The sequence below is a fragment of the Pinus tabuliformis genome, chromosome 8 (genome assembly GCF_031772625.1).
Source record: "Pinus tabuliformis cultivar Carrire ecotype Pingquan chromosome 8, CPIR1, whole genome shotgun sequence".
Lineage (NCBI taxonomy): Eukaryota > Viridiplantae > Streptophyta > Pinopsida > Pinales > Pinaceae > Pinus > Pinus tabuliformis.
This window is the reverse complement of record NC_142294.1, coordinates 242,293,807-242,306,389: the sequence shown is the minus strand read 5'-3', so window position 1 is coordinate 242,306,389 and position 12,583 is coordinate 242,293,807. Positions and strand designations below refer to the sequence as shown.

Here is a 12,583-nt window from a genome sequence, read left to right as displayed (position 1 = left end):
AAAAAAAACCAAATTATTTAAGTCATTAACATATACAAAATTAAAATTAAATTTAGCATATCATTAGATTAAATCCCATGTAATGAATTGTCATGTAGGGATCAAATCACTTAGCTATAATTTAAAACAAAACATAGAAAAGGTTCCTTGAAACTTTCCTTGGTTGATAATAAAATAGAATTTGTTCACTTTTTTGGAGCTAATTTCTTCGTCCGAGAGCCATTTGCAGCTACTTCATTGCACAGAGACGGGCAGGAGCAAATAGCACAGGAGCAAATAGCACTTTTGTGGAAGAGGAGTTCTCAATATTTTTCTCCACCGGAATAACAAATACATTGTCGACTGAAATAACAGATACATTTAATGCCTTCCATTGAAAATTGGCTAAGTATTGATCAAATTGAGTGAGTCAAACAGAGGATAGAAGATGCAGGTGCAAGTTGTGTTCAAGGTTAGCACATATATTGTATTTATTAAGATTCTTTGATTAATGCAATACAAATAGGAAGGGGTTTTGAGCATTTGCTTTCCTCTAGATAAATTTCTGTGCATGTGTGTTGAATCGTCATGCATGTTTTTGATATGTGTTCTTGATCGTGAATTTGCTTCCGTGAATGAGTAGAGTAGATTTGAGTCTTATGTTTTAAGAAATTACATGAGTAGTTTTGAATATACATTAAAATTCTACATTAAGGTGTCATTGCATTTACAGAAAGGGCACTTCATAGACCCCCATAAGGAGCTCCAACAAATCTGATATGGGCTCAACAAATTGTAAATTGAATAATGACCTGGGTTTTGGGGGGAGCTCACAAATGAATGGCCCAAATTCATTCAGTTACTTCTCTCCAATATATGTCTTAGAGAAGATATGACAAATGAATTAGCCTTGTTTAAAAATGTCTGAAACTAGTATATAGACAACTAAGCTAGGCTATAAACCTATGATGGAACTCGTCAATGAAGAATCTATCCCCTGGTGGTGGTCTAAAATTTTGAAATGGCATGGGCTCGTGAAATCCAAAATCATTTTGTGGCTTGCATTGAAACATAGGATATCGATGTGGGACAATGGTATGAAATGACCTAGCAAGGGCCTAGTTCATGTGCATCATGCCATAGTAATGATGGTTACATTTTTCATTTAATTTTAGAATGTTCATATGTCAAAAACATATGAATAATCTCTAGCAAGCAATTAAAATCAAAATCTTCCACAAACAGAAATACCCTCACTCACTGCATTCAATAATGGATCACAAATGCTTCTATCTCTGTTTATGTTTTGCATATATGTTATGGTGGGTGTAAAATGTAATAATTTTTCAGAATTTTTTCATGCCTAAAGTGATGGTTTTAGGTCTTGTTCTCATGATGTTATAGGATGATAAGTGTGAACTAAAACAAACAAAAGATTGAGTCTAATTATTTGAGGTACTGATTATGAGACTCCATGGTGCTTATTTGACGGAGCTATTCGAAGGAATCCACCTTCATGTTGATCTAGAGTTATCTATTCTAATGTGTTGCATTGGGTTTACATCCATTATGCCTTTTGTTCAACTTCCAACATGAAGACCAAGTTGGAAACCCTTTATTATTTGTTCCACATTGCCTCCTTTTGGTGCATTCATAAGCTTTAGGTTTTTAGTGACTCTAAAGTTCTAGTTGACTAGGAAGAAGGTATGAAGAATATGGAACATTTAAAGTTTCAACACCTTTTGGCTCAAATTCGATAACATATTGTTTGAATGGAATAGATTTCATAGTCTCACATTCTACGATAGCTCAACTAATTTGCATATCAATTGTCAAAAGAATCCTTAGAATGTCAAGAGGGCTCATTCTCGACTATTGGGTATAAGTCCAAGAGGCCCAATATATGTCTTTCTTCTTCTGATGTTGCTACTTAGTTTTAATGCTTTTGTTTTTCTTGAAAAATGTTGATAAAATTGAGAATGTAAATTGCAAGGATAAAATTGTTATACTTTTGGTTTTGTTGTTGTAACGCCTTCAATTTCATGCTAGTATATTTTGGGCTTCGATACTAATGAACATGTAAGTGTATCAACCAAATTCCCCAATCAATCGAAATTTATATGTAATAGAATTGGGAATGTTCTCATAGGTACGAGTCTACAATGACCTTACGTTTGGAGTCGTTAAGGACTAGTACATGTATCTTCTCTTCTTGGAATATAAAGGATTTTTCCATGGAAAAATGTATCTCCCTAGATAATTTGACCAACTATTTTAAGGGAGCCAACACTTTAGCTAATGTCAAAACTTGTATCAAACATAAATGAGCATGATACTTTAAAATTTCACTTAGAGACCTTACAAATAATTACTCGCAATTCTATGGTTTATAAAACAAAATGTGTGTTAGTATTTGTATAAAAGCGTTTTGCAAAATAATTTCAACCTCTTGCTTTCTAGGATCAATATTTTTACAAAATATGCAAACCCAATTAATATCATATTTTTAGTTAATTATAAATAATTAATCATATATAAATAATTTTAATTAAAAACTCTAATAATATAGAGAATAATGGTAAGCTTTGATTCCAAGTAAAGAGAAACATGGAAAAAGACTTTTTATTGTGATTTGTACTCATTCAAAACATTTTAACTATTTACAATACATTATTATAAGTTTTAAATCTATTGTAAACATCTAATACTTAGAAAATTTATTACTTTCAAGAAAATGTATCTTATAAAAATAAATTTATAAAAAATTACTTTAATATTAATATATGTTTTAATATTATGTTAAATTTTTTGTAAAAGTATATTCCTAAATTATGCAAAATACACTAACTTATCTTAATAAATTTTCCCTACCCTAATTATACATTTTTCATTATTTTTGACCTTTCGATATAGTATTATACCCAATCATCGTTAAAAAATCTAAAGATAGATTTAGTACCCACTAAAAGTACATTAAATTTGAATTACAAAGTTGCTCAACCAGTTTTATTAAATAAAATTAATTAAAATTCAAGTTTTATTTATTGTAATAAATGTAAAAGACAAGTTTTTGAGTTGGTTTTTTCCTTTTGTGAATATTTATTATTTTCGGTTTAAATTATATATTATATTATATTTTAAATTGTTTGGAATGATTTATTTAAAATAGATAAATTTATTATATAAAATAAATTATTAAAATTTAATTTTCAGAAATAATATATTATTTTTTAACCAATATAAATTGTTAATTTTCTCTCTCAAATAATAATAATTAATTTTCTCTCTCAAATAATAATAATTTTTAATAATAATATTAAGTGATATATAAAATTTATATAAATTAAAATTCAAAAGATAACCATTAAATTATATCGTTATTTTATAATTTCCCGTAGGTAAGTTTCTTTCTAACTTAACAAGTGTTGCATGCAGCCGGTAGTCCCTGCCTATATAACCGAAAAATTAGCAAGTTGCCGAATGTTGTTGCAAGTGTGTGACAATTGTTGCCGTTGGCAAGCACTAATTGGAACGAATTGTCCAAAACGAAATTACTCGCCGATGCCAATTCCCCATTTCATTTCTTCTGTTACCAGACAGGGGCATATGGCCGGCTTGCCCGAGCAGAGTCCAGCTCTGTTTAGAAATTCTAGTAATTCATGCTCATAAGTTCACTCTATTATTGAGCATATTAAGAGATTCATAATTTTGACAACCTCTCCTCAAAAATGTGCGTTGTAACTCAAATATACTCCATAATCATTGCGCAATACCCATCTAGTTACTGAGACTTATCCATAGCCAAATAACTCGACTGCAAATTTTATCCACAATATCAAAATGGACTCAAGCAATAAGCAAAATAGAACATAAATCCTTCAGAAACAGTTTAAAATATTAAAGTTCAACTCAATGATGTGGGAACAAAAAGATGATCCTTCTAAAGTATTCAATTCAGACTTACTCGTGCTCCAAAATAGTTTCAGGTGAATCCTCTCCAGCAAATCTACAAACCCGTCGAAAGCGAGTCTTTTTTATGATTTCCATGACATCAGAATTCCCCCGGAGCTCATCGCCATCTTTCTGGCCAGAAGTCAAATTGCTACAAATAAAAAGCTTGTTTGATGGAGAGTCATGCTAACTGATATTGAGCCCTGCAAAAGTATGATTGAATCAATATGTTTAATTGGAGAAATTGATCTAAACCCCTATTAACTCAGAGACGTCATGTGCATTCAGCAATGACTAGGGTAAAAATCAAACATTCTTAGGGGTGCAAAACATAAAACGTCATTGTCCATGTTTGGAACAGCAAATGCAACATCATAAAACATGAGAATCACTTTTTGACAGAAATGTGCCACACCTTGTTGCCAAGGTAACCCATCAGGCCCCTTCCAACACATGACACTTTGAGATTACGTATATAATGCCTCAAATCGCTTCTCACCCAAACTAAGAGGAATATGCCAACCATTTGCTTGCTGGCAGCTAAACAGTAATTCATCTGGCCATAACTAGATCTATCGTCCACTGCAGGGCTATCTGGCACCAGAGAGAAAAACATAGTAGAAGCTGAAGGCGAATCTGCTGCACATGCAACATATTCATCATCTGAGTGCAAAGATTTGATAGTATTATCAGAATCTGTCCTTCCTATAGATCTGCCCATCAACATTTGATCAGAAACACTGAAATTCCTCTGCAATTTTGGCTCCCTATTGGCAGAATCATCATCCATTTTGGAACCCTAGCCTAGGACCTGAAATGATCTCCTATGGTAGAAAGGGTCGTTCTTCTGTGACCTTGAACCCTCAAAATCAGAATCCAAACTTATAACTGTGTCTACCATGTCCGTGGACTTTGCACAACCTGGTGATAAAGAGCTTCTAGAATTGGTACTGCCTTCACGCTGTGACTTATTGAGTGTTTTCCGAATAAGGCTAAGCCATTTGGCAACAGGACCATTATTCTCTGACCCCATCACATTCCCTGCATTTAAAGGAACAATTTCCTGAAACCTGTAAAAAAGGCTTCTCAAGAGCGTGAATTGAAAAATTCCTCGAACATAACTTGCCCATCAAAAATCAGAAATTTTATATCTATATAGGCTTTCCAGAAACTCCTTAAATGTCAAACAACAGTATCATTTGTCCATACCCCAAGACATAGATAGCCGCTGGAGGTGAGTTATTCAACCATTCTTCCAGATTCAAGCCATTTGAAGGAGCTTTGCCTCCCACATTCCATGTTGCCACAAATAACCTGTTTGCCCATTGAATTTTAATGACACTGGCAATCGGAACACAAATTCATTGACAAGCTGAACAAATGCAACACAGACTTCAAAATTTACATACCGAAAGTCTTGGACATCGGTGACTTGGGACATTTCAGGTTCCATTCTTCCGCGCTTAATTTTGTCCGGGTTCTTTTTCAACCACCTATCTGCAAGTAGAGTTAAAAAACAGAGAAAATTAAAATAAATAGAAAATTTAGGTTTGATTTTGACATGAGGAAGTTCAGCGCTCAAATTTAAATCCATGTTCTGCCTTTGGCTTAGGAGGTCCGCAACAGGCCAAACAAGAAGATAACCAACAAGCAACAGATAACATGTAATCTCAATCTAAGGGTCTAGATTCTAGTACCTGCCGGACTTTTCCTAAAGACGAAGGAATCCTTATCAGAGCAACTTCAGCGCCTTTCAATGAACATTTCCTCATTATCTGTATAGCACGCAGATTAGAAGGAAGAAAAGCACTTAGATATGGCCGTCCCTTAGGGAAACCTGAAAGAAGGCAGGGAAGAGATAAAGAAAAAAGAAAAAACTAGCATTAAACATAAGGGTAAGAATCACCTTTACTAGCGTAACCTTCTCCAATTTCATTTGCATGGAATTTGTGAGCTTTACTCTTAATATTGAACCATTTCTTAACTAACGTCTTTGGCCAAGAGAACTGCGCAAAAGGAAACATGAATTCAACAATTCCTTCCACTGGATCCCTAAAAGCCTGCAATTTCTTGTCCCATGCAGTCAATCTAAAAGACATAAGCAAGGGCCTCAAACTGATTTGTCCACAATGAAATTACCTTGCTTTTCTTCTCACAGGCAGCTTTCATCGTTGCCTAGTGAACACTTAATACAGATCCCGATTAGCATCTAGATGTCAAAACCTATGCAAAACAGAACAGCAAATCAGGCATTGAACTATGACAAAACTAGTTAATGTAGTTCAAGCATTTCATAAAATACAAAGCCTAAAACTCCGTGTTCCATTTTTATTTTATAGCAAAACCTAAATCGCCAAATAAAGGGGTGGATAAGCATGTTATTCATTAAATAAAATATTACAGAATTTTATATAAAAATCCTTGCATCTGCACCTGAAAGCTTCCATCACCAATGCATGATATTAAACGCTTCTCTGGCGTTGCTTGAGCATATCCCAGTGTTGCTCCTACAGACCAGCCTATCGATCCATACTGCATTTGGAACTCATACCTGCCAAACATACATTTAGCTCAACGAGCAAACAACTGCAAATATAGAGACAAATATACTTGCGAACAGAGCACCATGAGAGTGACAAATAGAGCAGCATAATAGTAGGTCCCTCTCATCAGAGAACAAACATTTCTCTTTCATCACTCATTGCTGCCACTCCTGCCATTGCAGACGTCGGCTTTGAAGCCTATCCAACAATAGTCTCACGGGAAACCTTCCTCCGAAGATGGTAAAGACTAATTTCATATTGTGTTTGGTGGCAAGAAATTGAAAGGCGGTGGTAGCCAGCTACCTGAGAGGTGGCAGACGGTGGTAGCCAGCTGCCTGAGAGGTGAGAGGTGGCAGCTATATAATAAACTTTGCATGCGCCTAAGTTTCATGTTTGTCACCACAATTTTCCAGACTTTGGATAAAATATAACTTGTCACCACATTTTTACATTGGTATAAGCGAAGCTTGCAATAAGAGGTCCTTTCTTGCCCAGCCAAAAACCTTTGTTAAAATTTTAATAGACAAAAATTATCATTCTAAAACATTGGTTAAATGATGATAACGCCAAAAAAAACATGGTCAACGAATGAATTAATCCGCGATCAATGATCCATCGATCGCTATAGTCCCAGGCAGGGACTAATAAGGTTGTAGGATGCACTTACGTGACACGAAAGAAGATTTGAAAAAAAATAAACACAAGGTAACACAACATCATTTTTTTCTCTTAAATAATTCTAGGGCATAAAAATTAATTATTTAATTAAAATAAAATATCCTCCATTACTTTTAAAAAAGGTTTTCAAAACAACACTACTAACATCCTTATTAAATAGAAATTTTCAATTGTAGTTAATATAATTTCAAACAAAAAAATACCAAATTATTTAGGTAATTAACATATACAAAATTAAAATTAAATTTAACATATCAGAGTTTAAATCGCATGTAATGAATTAATTAAATCCCATGTAACGAATTGCGATATTAATATCATAGTTTAAATCCCATGTAATGAATTGCGATATTAATTGTAGGGATCAAGTCACTTAGCTATAATTTAAAAACAACATATACACAAGGTTCCCTAAAGCTCTCCTTGGTTGATAATAAAATAGAATTCGTCCACTTTCTTGGAGCTAATTGCTTCGTCAGGGAGCACAGAGACGGGACAGGAGCAGGCAGCACTTGTGCGGAAGAGCAGTCCTCAACATGCTTCTCCAGCGGAATAACCGATATATTCTGGATTGCAATAACACATACATTTAATGGCTTCGATTCGGCTAAAGGATTGCCGAGAAATTCGCGTTCACGAGATGCGGTAGCCGTCGCGTCGGGGACTTTCCAGGACGCAAAAACGGACGATATGTCGACAGCGTACCATGAACGGTAAAGCGGTAAATTTTAAATAATTTAAATACACGATCCTGTAGCCTTAAGAATGGGCGAGGAACACTCCCAAATTTAAAGCTAAAACAAAAATCATTATAAACTTATTAAAATGTTTTTTCACAAATACTAAATTGCAATTGAAATTTTGAACCATTTTTTCAAAATATCCCCTTCAATTCCACAGTTCCAAATACAGTGTACTTTCCTAAAAAAAATGCATTCATTCAATTCAATTGTGGTATAATACTAACATAATTACATTAATAAAAAAAAACATATTTATTATTATTATTATTTTTATATATTAATATTAATAATATTTGTCGACGCGTTTCGAACCAACCAGTGTGGTTCATCGTCAGGACAAGTTGAAAAACAGATCCAGCTTAGCCTGTTTAAATAGCTAGAGCAAAGACACCAACGGTTATGGATCACAGAAGCCTCAACTCTACAATTAATAATATTATTATTATTATTTATTAATTATAAATTCATTTTTTTGTATGTAACGTAGTTCTTTTCTTTTCTATTCACAATAAGCATAAAAACCAGATACAAAGTTATGGTGGCCTCAACCTGCCCCAAGGGGAAACCAGGTCTGTTGGCCACCTCAGTTTACTGTAGGCATTCCAAAACCAAAATTTTATAATTCTGTCCTTACTGGCTATATAAACATAACATGTGAAATTACTTAATAAACTTCTATGCAACATAAAACAGTATTTTTAAAGAAACAAAAAACCTCCAGTGTATCGTCCTCCGCATCAGGCAGTTCTCGTTCCAGTATCTCTGTTTGTGTCCATGGGGAACTTCGCATGATCCTCCTGGCTTGTGACCAAACTTGCTATCCTGGACAGGGTCTGAGATATCTCTGCCAACTTATTGTTTTGGTTGATCATAATGGTTTGGAAATTTTTCATTTCCTTCTGAACGTTTGGGATTCCATTGGCAATTTCAGCGATTTCTTTAGCAACTTGTTCCAGGGCCTTTGCCAAAAGACTCTTCAAAACCCAATAAATGTGCAGAGATCTTCGATTTAGCGTCTGTCTCCCCCTTGTATTGCTTGGGTCACTAACTAGAGTAGTCCATTCTTCCTTTTCTGAGCCCGACTGTTCTTCAAGGATTCTTTCCTCCAGATTTTGAATTATACGGCGAATGTCTTCGTCCGTTTCCTCTTGGTATGCACGGGCTGCCTCTTGGCTAACAGTCCGGGCAGACCGCCTCTCTTTATGTTGATTCTTGGGTTCCTCCACAGGCCTATCACCCTGATCACTTTGTCTCGGGCGACCCCTGCCTCCTCGACCATGCCTTCGACCCTGTCGAGCCATCCTGGCTTCTACCTCCTCCTGTTCACACACATCAATCACAGGTGTTAGATTTACAACAGTTTCATTCTCTTCATCGGGAACCACTTGACTCTTTGGTATTTCGTTCCTCCTACTACACTCCCCTTCCATTTTTATGCTCTGTTCATGATAATCCTTTCCCGAGTTCAGGGGGTGAAGCTCTCCCTCTGTCATGCGGGTCAGGTACCATTTTAAGGGGTCCATCGGCAATTCTCCGACGTCAATCTCTCTTTTGCTTCCAGCCATGGATGTCCCATTCTCGTTTTCCTCATTATTTCTCCACCTTTGCTCCTTACTGCAGTTTCTTCCTCATCCCTGGGATCTCTCCAGATGGTCCTCATACTGCGAAACATGGGGCCTTCCCAGTTTTCCCAGAATCTTTCCACCTCCCATCTCCTCCCACCACTGACTGTTATTCAATCTACTGATAAAAAGGAGAACAAGTAAGGTTATAAGAGCAGTTTGTACGTACCAAAGCTTGCTGATTACCCTGGTAATGTTTTCCTCTTTCTCCTCAAGCCGTTCCTCCTTCATTCCATCCGCATTATCATTTTCTTCGCCTCCCATCACCTTCTTGTTATGCTTCTTCACCGTCCTTCTCTCCCAGTCATAACCACCGCCATTTTCCTCAATCATCTGTACTCCTCCTTTCCCACCCCTGCCACTTGAAGTTTTGTCTGACAGAGTATTCATTTCGCTTGTTGGGACGGTGACCTGATACCTGCGGTCACTTCCTTCTGTCCCATCCTTATAATAAATTCCCTTGCCATTATCACCTCCACGTTTCCTCATCCTGATCGGGAGATTATAAATTATTATTATTATTATTAAACAATAATAATAATTAAGAAAAGTTTTTTGGTATAAATTATATAAGAAAAATTTTAGGCCAATGCCCAGTGTGATTCACCATCACGGCTTATAGATCACAAAAACAAGATTTTAGAAAATAATAATAATAATAAATAATAATTAATAACCTGTAAAAAAATAGTAATATTTGTAATAATTAATTAATAAATACTAATTTTAAATAATTAATTAGTTAATTATGGATCACAGAAGCTTGAATACAGTGATCAGTTAATTAATAATAATAATAATAATAATAATAATGAAATAATTAGTATGTAATAATTATTAATTATTAAACAAAGTTATATTTTTTATAATTAAAATTATTAAATATAAATTAATAAAAAATTAATAATAATAATAATAATAATAGTAGATAATAATAATAATAATAATAATAATAATAATAATAATAATAATAATAATAATAATAATAATAATAATAATAATAATAATAATAATAATAATAATAATAATAATATTTTATTAGTAATTGCCCACGGGGCTTTGGATTGACGGTGAATGGGTGCTTTGTTAAGGCACTCCTTGCGATAGGTCACCGGTTCAAATCCCCCTGTGGGTACTTAGGTTAGTCTTAACTAGGAAAAAAAATAAAAATATTTTATTAGTAATTAATAATTATCATTTAAAAATGATAATTATATTTATTAATAAATAAAAATAATTAATAATTAAATTTTAATAAATTAATAGTTAATTAATTAACAACTATTACTATTTTTAATATTATATATTTAATATTATTGATTAATTAATATTATTACTGAATAATTACTTTATATTATATAATTTAAAATGAAATAATAATAAATAACAATTAATATAAACTAATAATTATTATTAAACCCTAAGATTAATATTATAAACTTGATAATTAATATCAGAAACCTTAGGATCAATATTATAAACCCAAGGATCAATAAACCCATTAGACTAATATTAAAAACTAGAGGGTTTATAAATCCAATGGAATAACATAAAACCCTAGGACTATAAACAATAAGATTATTATTAAAAACCTTACGATTAATATTATAAACATAATAGATTAATAAATCCTAAGATCAATATTATAACCCCTAATTTCATAATTTATAAACGCAATATTAAAAGGCCCTAGTATCATAAACAAAGTATTAAACCAAAGTTTTATAATGTAGCAATGTGAAATAAAATAGATTCCAATGTAATGTAGCATTGTGGGAATGATTCATAGATTGATTTTTATATGGAGACAATCTTTGTCACAATGTGACGTTGGTCCTTGGTTCACCATGGTTTATTTTCATATCGAGACAATCCTTGTCATAATGTGACGTTGGACCATGGTTGATTTTGATATTGAGACAATCTTTGTCACAATGCGACGTTAGACCACGTTTGACCATAATTGCCCCTGGTTCACCTTGATTGACCATGGTTGATTTTCATATTGATACAATCTTTCTCACAAACCGAAGGGATAAATATTACAATCCGAAGGGATATAAATGCTAAGGTAAATATTATAAACCCAAAAGTAAACATCAAACCCTAATGATTGACCATGATTAACTACGAATGACATGGATGATTTTCATATTGAAACAATATTTGTCACAAACCCAAGGGATTAATATTATAAACCCAAAGAGATAAACCCTAAGATAAATATTATAAACCTTAAAATAAACATCAAACCCTAACATTAATATTATAAATCTTAGGATTAATATTATATCCCCCAAAGGATTATAAAGCCAAGGGAATAACATTAAAACATAGGAATAATATTAAACTGTAGGAATGTAAACTCTAAGATTAATATTGTCAACCCAAGGCTTAATACTAAACCCCAAGAATATAAACCCTATGATTAATAATATAAACCCTAAGATCAATATTATAAACCCAATGGAATAAAAAACTCATTAGATTAATATTAAAAACATGAAGGATTATAAACCCAAGGGATTGATAAACCCGAGGGATTAATATTATAAACCATGGTTGACGATGATTGATCGTGGTTGACCATTTTATTAAGAATAATATTAACCTAATATTAATATTAATATTAAATCTAATATTATAAATTATAAACCCAATATTAAACTTTAATATTATAAACTCAATATTAAAAGGCCCTAATATTATAAACCTAGTATTAAACACAAGTTTTGTAATGTAATAACGCAACATTGAATACATTCCAATGTAATGTAACATTGTGATAATGATTGTTAGATTTATTTTCATATAGAGACAATATTTGTCACAATGTGACACTAAACCATGGTTGACCTTGATTGACCATGGTTGATGATGGTCGACCATAGTTGACTATGATCACCCATGATTTATTTTCATATATAGACAAGCTTTGCCACAATGTGACGTAGGACCATGGTTGAACATGATTGACCATGGTTGTCCACGGTTAACTTTCATATTCAAACGATCTTTGTCACAATGAGATGTTGGACCATGGATTACCATGGTTGACCATAATATT

The 12,583-nt window shown here is 33.2% G+C and overlaps 1 pseudogene; it reads right to left on the bottom strand.

The window, feature by feature from the left end:
- Positions 1 to 3,530: 3,530 nt before the first annotated feature.
- Positions 3,531 to 6,099, bottom strand: LOC149235041 (type IV inositol polyphosphate 5-phosphatase 7-like; annotated as a pseudogene).
- Between the last annotated feature and the right edge of the window lie 6,484 nt (positions 6,100 to 12,583).